Source organism: Beta vulgaris, chromosome 5 (assembly GCF_026745355.1).
Source record: "Beta vulgaris subsp. vulgaris cultivar EL10 chromosome 5, EL10.2, whole genome shotgun sequence".
Taxonomy (NCBI): Eukaryota; Viridiplantae; Streptophyta; class Magnoliopsida; order Caryophyllales; family Amaranthaceae; genus Beta; species Beta vulgaris.
In genome coordinates this window covers 20,114,208-20,128,315 of record NC_079206.1, presented here as the reverse complement: position 1 = coordinate 20,128,315, position 14,108 = coordinate 20,114,208, and the positions used below count along the sequence as shown (strand labels likewise).

General features: G+C 35.4%; 1 non-coding gene and 1 pseudogene across 1 annotated transcript; one reads left to right on the top strand and one right to left on the bottom strand.

Annotated features, from left to right (window-relative positions):
* Positions 1–364: 364 nt before the first annotated feature.
* Positions 365–13,227, top strand: LOC104893275 (uncharacterized; annotated as a pseudogene).
* LOC125498140 (small nucleolar RNA R71) lies at positions 8,232–8,338 on the bottom strand. The gene has a single exon (XR_007274906.1). It is a non-coding gene; the product is annotated as a small nucleolar RNA R71 (small nucleolar RNA).
* Positions 13,228–14,108: the final 881 nt, after the last annotated feature.

Genomic DNA, 14,108 nt, shown 5'->3' with positions numbered 1-14,108 from the left:
CTCCTCCCTTAACTCACCCAAACCCCAATATTAAAACTCCCTCCAAAACCCTAATCACCATCCACCTCACTTTTCTCCCCCTCCCTCCTACGGTACTCATTCTCTATGAATCACACTTTTCTTTCTCTTATTCGTACTCAAATCCTCAAATCTAAGGTTTCTTACTTCAAATCTCTCAAAAAACCTTAAGATTAATAATCTTTGCATTCTTGCTATTATTCTAAAACCAAATTTGTGTTTTTTTTTTTGAGTTTGTTTCATTTTTGAGTCCCCTGTTCTTCTGGATTTTTCCATGGATGATTTGACGCCAAACTCCAAGAAACGTCTCTTTGAGATGCTTGACGAGTTTGATAGCAAATAAAAAATGGCGATGGTTGCAAAAAAGAAGCTCGACATTGAGAATTTATGTTAGTCTTGCGGTGCTCCTTCAAAAAAAAACAAAAACAAATCTGGTGTTTTGTGGTCCAAGAACGCAACAAAAAGCGAAAAGAAATTGAAGATCCCCCACCTGAAGGCTTTGATTAGCGGCGATCTTACCTCTTCGGATTTGAAAGCCATCAAGAAATGGTTTTTCAAACTCCCCTTACTTATGTTGCGGAAGATGGGTCCACTCCTTAACTTTATCCTCTGTTTTTATTTTTTTTGAATGAACTACCTGTGGGTTTGCGTTCGGAAGCATGAATTTGTTTGCGTTTTAGGTTGCATGTTTAGGGTTATAATTTTAGTTGATTTTATTCATGTTTAGGGTTATGATTATAGTTGATTTTATTCATGTTTGCCTCATTTAGTTACTGTTTTTACCAGATCTTGTTGTAAGTCATGATCATGTTCATATGATTGATGTTGTTGTTCATGTTGAGATTATTGTTGTTCATTTTGGTTGCAATTTAGGGTAAGTTGTTGCTTTTTTGTTGCTGTGATTTTGTTACTGGTTGTTACTCTCACATTTAATTAGGGTTTGTCTCATTTTATTAGGGATCTTACCAGTTCTTGCTCTAGTCCATGATATTGTTGATCTGATTCATTTTCTTGTTGATATTAAGATTGATGTGATTCATGTTGGTTTAGATTAAGGATAAGTTGTTGATTTTTGGCTGTTGTGCTTTAGTTACTGGTTGTTACTTTCACATTTGATTAGGGTTTGCCTCATTTTAATAGGGATCTTACCAGTTCTTGTTCTAGATCATGATTTTTTTGATATGATTCATATTCTTATTGATGATGAGATTGATGTGATTCATGTTGATTTAGATTTAGGGTAAGTTGTTGATCTTAGGTTTCTGTGATTTAGTTACTGGTTGTAATTCTCACATTTGATTAGTTTGCCTTATTTAGTAACTGATCTTACCAGTTCTTCTTCTATATCATGATTTTTTTTGACATGATTCATGTTCTTATTAATGTTGAGATTGTTGTGATACATGTTGGTGTAGATTTAAGGTAAGTTGTTGATCTTTGGTTGTTGTGCTTTAGTTACTGGTTGGTACTCTCATATTTGATTAGGGGTTGATTCATTTAGCAACCGATCTTACCAGTTCTTGTTCTATATAATGATTATGTTGATATGATTCATGTTTTTGTTGATGTTAAGATTGTTGTGATTGATGTTGGTTTTGATTTAGGGTAGGTTGCTGCTCTTTGGTTGCTGTGATTTAGTTATTGGCTGCTACTCTCACATTTGATTAAGTTTGCCTCATTTAGTAACTGATCTTATCGGTTCTTATTTTATATCATGATTTCTTTGATATGATTCATGTTCTTGTTGATGTTGAGATTGTTGAGATCCCTAACCATGTCTTCCAGACAAGGTAATATAGTAGGAAGTTACCAACATCCTATTGTAATAAGTGATGATGAAGGTGATGGTATTAATGAACTTGTCAATAATAAATATACAAGCCTAGAATGGAGTATGCGTTCTGTATTAAGATTAGGTGTGGCCAGTGATGATGAGCTCATTGTGGAGTTCGACCGTGCTAGAGGTCAGACCAAATTAGATTTTTTACAGTGTTGTCTTCAGGTATATAACTAATTCAGATTCAGAGGATGATGAGCCTCAACCTACACGATGATCTAAAAGACCAAACAAATACATCGATTATTACAATGAGGACATAGATGAGTTTGAAGATGAGATCTTCACGCTTGAACGATACAAGGAATCTAAGGACAAGAATGATAATGTTGCACCTTAGATCACTATTTATGTATTGTTTATTAAAGAAAAATATAGTATAGTATAATAATGTTGGGTAGTTGGCCAACAGTGATTAGATTTATTTTATAGTACTTTTGTTTTAGGAAAATATGATGTTATAGTTACAACAATTATTTAATGATACCCTTTTGGAGGAACAAAAGTTAAATACTTATTTATTCAAGTGAGCAAGAATTTATTCTAGGCACGTGTTGGAAATCATTTTATTATGTGATCAAATTCTTGTTTGTTTTCACGTGTGTGTTTTGATGTGAAAATTTTATCATGGATGATTATGTGGTTGCTAAATAACATTTTATGTTGTACTTGGAATTGTTTGAGAAATTGTTTGTTGATGCGATCTTATTTGATCAAATCAAATGTTGTCTTCTTAGATTGGCATATAAGTTATATTAAAACCTAAAGTAGAGTTACATTACTTTCAGGTCATGCAGTAGGATGGCTAACAACAACGACCTAGCTGCTGCAATTCGCCTATTGGCATAAAAACTGACTCAGGAGAGAGCTGAGGGTCCTAATACTACATGGGATATGTTTGAAAGGTTAGATAAGGTTAAGCCACCGTACTATAAGGGGCTAGCTGATCCTACCTTCCTAGAAAACTGAATTAGGAAGTTTAAAAAAATCTTTGGGACTGTGAACTGTCCTGAGAATATGAGAGTGGGTCAGGCTATGCTGCACCTTAAGGATGAGGCTGATTTATGATGGAGGGAAAATGGAGCTAGACTGAGTGATGTGGAAGGATTCACTTGGGATGCTTTTGTGATTGCCTTAAGAGAGAAGTTTTACCCTGCGTTTATGAGGAAGCAGTAGGCCCATGAATTCATTAACCTTAGGATGGGTAGTATGACCATTTATGAGTATAGTAAATTCATAGCACTGTCGAGGTTTGCACCTGAGGTTGTAGCTACTGAGGAGTTGAAGTCTCAGAGGTAAGTAAGGGTTGACTGATGAGATACGAATGGGATTAGGAGGTGAGACCTTTACATCCCTAGATATTGTGTATGGGAGAGCCGCCCACATCTATGGACTCAAGTCGAGGCGGGGTAAAAAGAATGTTGTGGTAGGTGAGAAAAGAAAGGATTATAATGCTGGGGGAAACCAGGGGAATTTAAAGAAAAACAGGAATGAGAATGGGAAATTTCAAGGGAGGAACAACCAGGATAACCGCAATAAGGGTCGAGCTGAAAGAGAGTTTATCACTGCAAGAAGTGTAACAACAACCATCCTGGTAGAGACTGTAGGGAGACCCAATGACTTGTAACTACTGCCAAAAGAAGGGCCATAGGGAGTATGAGTGCTATACTAAGCAAAGCAAGGAACAAAAAGGCAATGTGAGTGGTTACCAGGTCAGATCGGGGTTCAACCAATCAGGAAACCAAGGTTCTAAGCCTGTAGGGTTGCAAAACAACTGAAGGAACTATAGTAAGCCTGTCAATGAGAACCTCAACCAGAATAAGATTGCAGGTAAACTGTATGTGATGAGTCGCAATAAAGTTGAAAAATCTGTCGACGTAGTTTTTGGTAATTTTTCTATTAACTCTGTCCTTGTTAAAACATTGTTTGATTAGGGGGTGATTTATTCTTTTGTGTCGTCATCTGTCCTAAAGAGCCTGGGGTTAGTAGATTTTGAAGAAATTGACTTGCCTATCAGTATACCTACTGGGGAGATCATAAGGTGTATCAAATTGTTTAGAAATTTGCCTTTAAAGATGGGAGACTGTGTATTTCCATCTGATTTAATAGAATTCAATTTGGGAGACCTAGATGTTATTCTTGGGATGAACTGGTTAAGTCTTTACAAGGCTAACATAGACTGTGAGGTTCAGAAGGTAGTGTTGAGAAACCCTTTGGGAAAATTGACCTCCTATAGACGTTTTGGAAGGCCTAAAAACTTTGGGGTTATTTCTGCGATGCAAGTTAGGGGTGTGAATTATATTTCTATAGAAGTTGGAGTGAATCTTGAGGATGTTCCAATTGTGAATGAGTTTATGGATGTATTTTCTAGTGAAATTTCAGGTATGCCACCTGTGAGAGTTGTTGAGTTCACCATAAACTTAGATCCTGGAACTGCACCTATATCTAAGGCAGCGCTAGTGGAAAAAACCTTATATGTCACTTAAAAACCACATCCGAAAATGGACATTAAAAATGGGAGGGAAAGTTGGGAGTTCCATCTGATGCTGTCTTCTTGTTGACCGCATCAGATTATATAAACCAATCCCTCAGATTATTAGATTGTATGTTATTATTTATTAGCATCATGTTAGGAATGTTTATTTATTATTATGTAGTACTCAACTTTGCTAATTACATGCTTTGTTTGTATGTGTTGATCATGGTCTTGCCTTATTGATCATGTGATGACCCATTCTTGGTGAACATATGCTTTAGTGCATTGAAATCTACAGGTTTGCAGATGTTGCATCATGAGGATCTGGGAACGGAGAGCTTGTGTAACAGATTGATTTAACTATTGTTTTAGTAGATACTTTATATTTAAGTTTGAATTGAAGTTAACATTAACAGTGTTGTTTGGTTTTAAAGTTACTTTAATTATTTGTTATATTTAAATTCTAAAGTTTAGTTATATGTTTCCCGGTGTAAAATTCTAAATAAGCCGATACGTTATCACACGGGCGATAATGCTTTGATGGTTCTCTAGGTTTTATATTAGAAATGTGTTTTGAAAACGAGAGAATCGTCGAGGTGTTACATGCATGAATTCACATATGTTATCCATATTTCCCTGTGTAATTGCCATCTATTATTACTCATGTTCCCCTGTACAATTTTGTTATTAAAGACATTTTTGTTAGGATTAGTGTTCTTCACCTCCGTTATCCATGTTCCCCTGTACAATTGGTTCATTTGATTCATGTAATCATGCCTCTGTTATTGCTCTTTTATTTATGTAAATATGCATCTGTTTGTTGCTCTTTGGTTGATGTAATCATGCCTTTGTTTGTTACTCTTTCAATTATGTAAATATGCCACTGTTAGTGATAACTTGTGATAATCACTAGGTATGAGTGAAAAAAAATAGAAATCTGATTTTATTTGTAAAATTGGCTGTTGTATATTCAATTTGATTTTATCTTTTTTTCACTCATTTTCCGGGGTTATCTCTTAATAGGTTAACGTGACCATGTAATAACAATACTATGTAAATTTGTGATAAGTGCGTAATACTATATAATTTAATCCCTTAATACTTGGTTATTATGTCATATAATGCTATAGTAGATATTAATTCATATGTTTTATATGTATTACTAGTATTTATTATAGTGGGTATCTTGTGACTATTTATAAGTAACTTTTTAATACTCCACTAATTTATACTACTATGTTTTGGGCAGGATAGTATATGAATAATCCTAATGTACTTGTTAATGGGAAGCAAAAACCAAAGAATCCCATATCATATCTAACTAATTGACACGCATCATCTAGAAGACTAAAGAGGAAAATATAATTGCCTTGGATAAGCAGCTCATGTCACGCAAGCCAAGGACAAAAGAAAGAGAAGATATTTCCTTTCATTAGATTGATACGATGAATCCAAGGAAGGAAAATTGCTAATTCATACACCCGAAATCTCGTACAAGAGATCGTCTCCTTGGGCAACAAGGTGCAAAAGAGCAATTATAAAGAGAGGGGGCAGCAGCGATACAGGGGGGGGGGGCGAAACAGAACATCAACAACAACCTTGGACGGTGGCCGTGGTGGTGGGTCGAGGCGGCAATTCAGCGGGTTGCTCCGGGAGATTCTTCATGGTTACTCCTAATTTGGTGATGTTTTCCCTAATTATGAGTAGCTAATTTCTCAATTCTAGGGCTTAGATGAAACCTTATTAATCTGATTTTATAGTTTAATTGTTTGAGAATTATATTTGGTTTTATGATTACATAACTCTAGATACGTTGTTCAATTATTGTTTCTCCATTTACGTTGATAATAATCCTTGTAGGACTATTTATTGGCTTGAATGGTTATCTAATTTACATACTTTGTTCTTGTAGTCTAAAGTATGATGTTATGCAACGGTTCTTATTGATTTGTGAGTAATTAGTTGAATAATTTATGCTTTGATGGATAGATTATGTCACCTGTTTGTTCATAATATTATGTACGGTAGAGTAATTCGGACTTGTAGTTTAGGTTGCTCAATAAAACTTATAATTCTCGTTCCTAATTAACCTATTGGTCATATTAATAACGGTGGATTCGACTGTCTAGAAACCCATTCTTATTGATTGTTGTTCGTATTATTAGTTACTTTCTCAATCTCTCATACTCGTTTATTTAATTCGTATTAGTCTTAATAGTTTCGAACCATTTAATCTATTTATTCTTTCGAGTTAATTTAGTAGACTTTAGACTAAGATTTATTCAACGTTCCCTGTGGATACGATACCCTATATTTATCACTTTCTACTAGAATTTGTTCACTTGCAAGAATAGGGTTTTATAACTTGCTTAAAATCACTATCAAGTTTTTGGCGCCGTTGCCGGGGAACGGTTTTAGAATATTTCCGTTTATCTGTCTATTATTTTAATTCTTAGTATTGTAGTTATTTTTTATTTTTATATTTACATTCTGCATTTCTTAAATCTGATTTTTTTAGTCTAGATTTCCTTTCATAGCTGTCTTCTTATTTTTGTTTTTCTGTTTTTATTGTGTTTTTATTTCTAGCACTGATTTTTAGTTATTCTGTACTTTGTGCAGGCAGTGCAGTAGAGATGGCCAACAGTGCGGGCCAATCCAGCCCATCCAACCCAGCCCACCTCGTGGGCCGTGTGGGTCGGGCTTGCAAAAAGCCCGGTCCAGCTCAGCTCGAATCGTGAAATTGGTGGATGGGCCGTGGGCCAGATTTCTTGAGCCCAGCCCACTAGAGCCCGCTACTAAAACCGCCCAGCCCGGACCACGAAACCGGTCCAGCCCAACCCATGAACCAGCCCAGCCCAGTCCAAGTTATTATTGAACCAAATTGTGTATATTTTAATAAATTGTATATATTTTAATCAAATTGCATATATTATAATTCAATCAAATTTTAAAATAATGAAATTATTCATTAATTTTAATAATTCTATATATTTTTATTCATTTTAAAGATTTTATATAACAATAATGAATAATTTCAATGATTAAATAATTTTGAAAAAAAATATCTCATGCCAGCCCGCTAGCCCTGTCCAGCCCACTAGACCCACGAACCGCCAGAACCGCTTCTCGAACCGTGAAAACCGGTAACAGACCGGTGTGGGCCAAGACTTTTCAGCCCGCGGACCAGCCCACCCAACCCATGAATTTCACGGTCCGGTCCTGGGCTGTGAAATCTCAACCCAGCCCACTTCGGCCCACGGTCCGGTCCGCCCAGCCCGCACCAGTGGCCATCACTACAGTGCAGGCAACTTGATACTACTCCTGATTTAATTATACAGCTTGGAGAATCTGCTAAAGTCCAATCTTTCAGGTGTTTTCCATCCAATCTTTATATTTCTTTTTTTGTTTAGTTTATGTTGTGGTCGTAGATCTTTGCCGTGTGATTTAAGACCATATAATTCTGAAATTGAACGCACACTTAGAGAATTAAGAGCTTTTAAAAGAAATAATATAAGTGGTTGTGATTCGAATAATAAAATCACCATGGGAGATGAAACTAAGCTTAGTGATCATTTCACCCCTGGCACTTACACTTCACCAATTGGAAATAGGATGCCTAATGTTGAAGGGAATTTTGAAATCAAACCTCAATATATTCAAATGCTTTCTACTTTTTATGGCCTTGAATCAGAAAATCCTTATAAGCACATTGATGCATTGTTGGAGGTTTGTTCTACTTTTAGTTTTGCTAATGCTTCTTCTGATGCTATTCGGTTGCGTTTATTTAATTTTTCTTTAAAAGATAAGGCTAAAGAATGGCTAAATCACAAGCATGTTACTACCTGGGCTCAATTACAAAAAGATTTTTTAAAGAGATTTTATTCAATTGGTAAATTGAGTGCTATGAGACGTGCTATAACAACTTTTTCTCAAAAGCCTAATGAATTATTTTATGAAGCATGGGAACGGTTTAGTAATTTGTTAAGTGAATGCCCACATCATGAGGTTCCTAAATGGCAACTTATACATAGTTTTTATTATGGACTTAATGAGCATAATCAACAAATGGTAGATGCTTCTGTGGTGGAAATTTCATGCAGAAAAATTGTGATGAGGCCTGGGAATTATTTGAGACTTTGAGTGAAAATTCACAACAACATGCTACTTCTAGTACTAGTGCCTCTAATGCATCTAGAACTCTAGGGGGTAAGGGAGGAATTTATGAAATATCTCATACTCATGATCTTGTCTATAAAGTAGATGCACTTACTAAGAAAATGGATCAAGTAGATCTTTTGAATAAAAAGATAGACCAACTTGTGAATACGAACAATATGCATGTGAATTCCATGAATACGAATGAAGTTTGTATGCTATGTTCTAGTCCTACTCACTTATCTCAAAATTGTCCTAATAACTATTCTGAAGTGTCACAGGAACAGGTTCATGCAGCCCAAGGCTTCCCTCCACACAACAATCCATATTCAAATACATATAATCCGGGGTGGAGGAATCATCCTAATTTTTCATGGAAACAACAAAGTGGAGAAGCACAACAAGGACAAAGACTTAACCAAATGGGCCAATCTGGTATGAATAATAATCCTCCTGGTTATCAACCTCAAAGGTATGCATCTCAAACTTCACAACCTAGTAGTAGCAATTCTGACATGGAAAAAATTATTTCTGCTTTAGGGACTGTCACTTCTTCTGTTCAGAATATTGAAAATAAGATGCATGTTGTTGATTCTCACACGCAGTCCATAGCTAAATTAGAAACTCAAATTGGTCAGTTAGCTAATGCAATAGGTAAAAGAGATGATGGAAAATTACCTAGTAGTTCTATTGCTAATCCTAAAGGCCTTAATCAAGAACAAACTAAAGCTGTAATGGTCTTAAGGAATGGTAAAGAGTTAGATAACAAAATTTCTAACAAGGAAGGTAATAATGACAATGATGAATTAGATAATGTAGAGACTAAAATTGCTGAAAATAAAGAAAAATCCCCTTCCCCTAAAAATGGTGAATCTGTGATTACAATTCCTTATGAGCCTAGAGTTCCTTATCCTCAAGCTTTAGATGCACCTTCACCTTATGGAAAGAATAAGCAGAAAGAAGACATTTTAGAGACTTTTAAACATGTTCAAATCAATTTACCTCTTTTGGATGCTATTAAACAAATTCCTGCTTATGCCAAATTTCTTAAGGATATGTGCACTTATAAAAGGAAATCTAAAGCTCATTGTTCTAAGAAAGTTGTCTTGAGTGAACAAGTAAGTTCTATTTTGCAATTTGACAAAACACCTAAATTCAAAGATCCTGGAGTTCCTACTATTTCATGTCATATTGGTGATCATAAAATTGAAAAAGCTCTCTTAGATTTAGGGTCAAGTGTTAATTTGATTCCTTACTCTGTGTATCAGCAATTAGGCTTAGGTGAGCTGCAACCATCTAATTGTACTCTACAATTAGCTGATAGGTCTATCAAAGTTCCTAGAGGTAGGATTGATGATGTGCTAATTAAGATTGATAAAGGTTTCTTTCCTGTTGATTTTGTAGTGTTAGATATGGAGCCTGGAAACTCATCTAAAAATATTCCAGTAATCTTAGGGGACCTTTTCTAGCAACTGCTAATGCTACTATTAATTGTAGGTCTGGAGAAATGGATGTTTCTGTTTTAAATATGAGAATCAAACTTAATATTTTCAAAGCTTCTGCTCACCCCACCTTGGAAAATGAATCTGAGTGTTTCTTTGTTGACTTAATTGATGAACTAGTTGAAGAATCATTACCCGCTCTTATTACTAGAGATCCGTTAGAAACTAGTATTTCACGTGAAAACTTAAGTTCTCTTGATTTGAGTGATGTGTTAGAACAATTTTTGTCAATTCTTAATGACGCTCCTTTGCTTGAAACTTCTTCTTGGGTAGCTAAACATGAACCTTTACCACCTCTTTCTGAGTCTCCAGCTATACCATCCATTATTTCTCCTCCTCAACTTGAGTTAAAAGCTCTTCCATCTACACTCAAGTATGCCTTTTTGGGATCTAATAAGACCTTACCTGTAATTATTTCTTCTCAGTTGTCTAATGAGCAGGAATCACGACTCATAAAAGTCTTGATTGATCATAAAAAAGCTATAGGGTGGTCAGTGGCTGATTTAAAAGGGATTAGCCCATCTATTTGTATGCATAGAATATTTTTAGAAGATAATGCTAAACCTTCTAGAGAAATGCAACGCAGGTTAAATCCACATATGAAAGAAGTTGTTATGAAGGAGGTAGTTAAACTGTTAGATGCAGGTATTATTTATCCAATTTCTGATAGCCAGTGGGTCAGTCCTGTGCAAGTTGTACCTAAAAAGTCAGGAATCACAGTTGTGGAAAATAGTAAAGGTGAACTTATTCCTACTAGACAGACTACGGGTTGGAGAGTTTGCATTGATTATCGTAAGTTAAATTCTGCAACTAGGAAAGATCATTTTCCTTTACCTTTTATTGATCAAATCTTAGAAAAGTTTAGCAGGTCAAAGATTATTGCTTTCTTGATGGATACTCTGGTTATAATCAATTGGCTATTTATCCTGAAGATCAGGAGAAAACTACTTTTACATGTCCAGCAGGTACTTTTGCTTTTAGACGCATGCCATTTGTTTATGCAATGCACCATCTACTTTCCAACGATGTATGATGTCTCTTTTTTGTGATATGGTTGATAAGTTTTTAGAAGTGTTCATGGATGATTTTTATGTATTTGGATCCTCATTTGATGATTGTTTGAATAACTTGACTGCTGTTTTAAAAAGGTGTGAAGAGGTAAATCTCATTCTCAGTTGGGAAAAGAGTCATTTCATGGTTAATGAAGGTATTGTCTTGGGTCATAGAATTTCTAAGAAGGGTATTGAAGTAGATAAAGCTAAAGTTGATCTTATTGCTAATCTTCCTACTCCTACTTCTGTTAAACATGTTAGATCTTTTCTAGGACATGCAGGTTTTTACAGGAGATTTATTAAGGATTTCAGTAAGCTTGCTAGACCTCTCACTAATCTCCTTGCTAAAGATACTACATTTTTATTTGATGAGTCATGTGTGGAGTCTTTTGAAAAGTTAAAATCTCTGCTTGTTTCAGCACCTATAGTACAACCCCCTGACTTTTCTTTACCCTTTGAAATTATGTGTGATGCGTCTGACTATGCTATTGGTGCAGTCCTTGGTCAAAAGGTAAATAAAGTTTCCCATGTAATTTATTATGCTAGTAAAACTCTAACTGATGATCAGAAAAATTATTCTACTACTGAAAAAGAGTTACTAGCTATTGTGTTTTCACTTGACAAATTTCGCTCTTATCTTTTGTGCTCAAAAGTGATAATCTATTCTGATCATGCAGCTTTAAGGTATTTATTATCTAAGAAAGAGTCAAAACCGAGGTTAATTAGGTGGATTTTATTGTTACAAGAATTTGACATCGAAATTAGAGATAAAAAGGGGTCTAAAACTCAGTAGCTGACCACTTATCTAGGATAATTCTTGAACAAAATGCTGACCATTTTCTGCAGGATGATTTCCCAGATGAACATTTGTTTACCGTGTCTCATACACGTCTTCCATGGTTTGTGCATATTGTCAATTACCTTGCTACTGGTAAGATACCTTCTCAATGGTCAAAACAAGAGAAAGATAGGTTCTTTTCGCAGGTTAAGCATTATTTTTGGGAAGATCCGTACTTATTTAAATATTGTTATGATCAAGTAATTCGTAGATGTGTACCTGAAAGTGAATATCATGATATTTTAACCTTTTGTCATTCATATGCATGTGGGGGGCATTTTGGGGGGCGTAGAACCGCTGCTAAAGTCCTTCAAAGGTTTTTATTGGCCCACTTTATTCAAAGATGCACAAAAATTTTCCTTGCTTGTGATAGATGTCAGAAAACAGGAGCCATATCTCGTCGTAATATGATGCCCCTTACCCCTATTGATTGTTGAGATTTTTGATGTATGGGGTATAGACTTTATGGGTCCCTTCCCACCCTCTTTTGGCTTCACTTATATATTAGTTGCGGTAGATTATGTTTCTAAATGGGTTGAAGCGAAAGCCACTAAGACTAATGATCACAAAGTAGTAATGGAATTTGTTAAGGATAACATTTTTGCTCGATTTGGTGTACCTAGAGCACTTATTAGTGATGGGGGTAGTCATTTTCTTCATCGTTCTTTTGAGTCATTGCTTAAAAAGTATAATGTGACACACAAGGTAGCAACTCCCTACCATCCCCAAACTAGTGGTCAAGTAGAGGTGTCTAATCGTGAAATAAAATCAATCCTTGAAAAAACAGTTAGGCCTGATAGAAAAGATTGGTCTTTAAGGTTAAATGATGCACTTTGGGCTTATCGTACTGCTTTTAAAACCCCGATTGGGATGTCACCGTATAGACTAGTTTATGGAAAGGCTTGTCATCTACCTGTTGAATTAGAACATAAAGCTTTTTGGGCTACTAAAGCTTTTAATTTTATATGAAACAAGCTGGTTCTAATCGTCGCCTACAATTAAATGAGCTAGATGAATTGCGTAATGATGCTTATGAAAATGCTAAGATATATAAGGCTAAAACCAAGGCTTTTCATGATAAAAATATATCTAGAAAATCTTTTGAACCTAATCAGCAGGTTTGGCTTTATAATTCTAAACTCAAGTTCTTTCTAGGTAAACTAAGATCTAGGTGGGATGGTCCTTTTGTCGTGAACCAGGTTTTTCCCTCTGGTGCTGTACAGATTTCTGACCCCCGAGATGGTCAGCTTATGGTTAATGGGCAACGACTGAAGCATGCAGTGTCTAATGATGTTGAGGAAGGACTTATCGAGTCCATCAATCTGGTGGACCCTATATACATCAACTGAATCGGATAACTAAGTCTAGCTAAAGACTTGAAAACTTAGCGCTCACTGGGAGGCAGCCAGAATTTCTTTATTTTCTTTTTGTTTCTTCCTTTTTCTATTTTTCTTAATGTTATTTATTGAAATTTATCTTATTAATATTGGTCCACCCCTACTGCTATTGTTTATTTTGTTGCAGATTCACAGCAACTAGACGCTTACTATTCTGCCAGGACTGAATTTGATTTATAGTATTTTCGCTGCTGAGTTTTCTTTTCTTCAGATTATGGAATCTGCTCGTCACTCGCCAGGTTGTGTCGCTCCATCTCTCTTATTTTATGTTTTCTTCCATTCTCTTGTTGCATTGAGGGCAATGTTATAAATAAGTGTGGGGGAGAGATAAAATTGGTACATAAAGGTCATATTTGGTGTATTTGTGATTATTGTGGTACGATGGTTGTTGTGATATAGTGATGGGATTTTGTGTTTGGCTGTCGTACCGGTGATTAGATGCTTGAGTTTACAGGTTTAAATTTTATGGCATTATAATTGCCGGATGTCCAATTTATGGGGAGGTGCTGCCGGAATTTGCGTGGAATCTAATTAATTTAAAAATCACCTCTTCTTTCGGACTTACTAGTAAGGAGACTTAGTAATAGACTCTAATCTAATTAATTTAAAAAAAAAAAAAGAGAAAAGAAAAAAATGTGTGTTTTTCTAAAGTTATGAATGTGAAGATTTTTAACTCGAGCAACTTCTTAATTGAACTTAAAAATGCTTATGCTTGCGTGTAATCTAGCACACTTTATCCATTGGCTTAGATGCGAGATACGGAGGATAGACTTTTATATCTTAATCTACCTAACTAGTATCTCTTACTTTCCTTGGTGACTTTTTCACTGCCC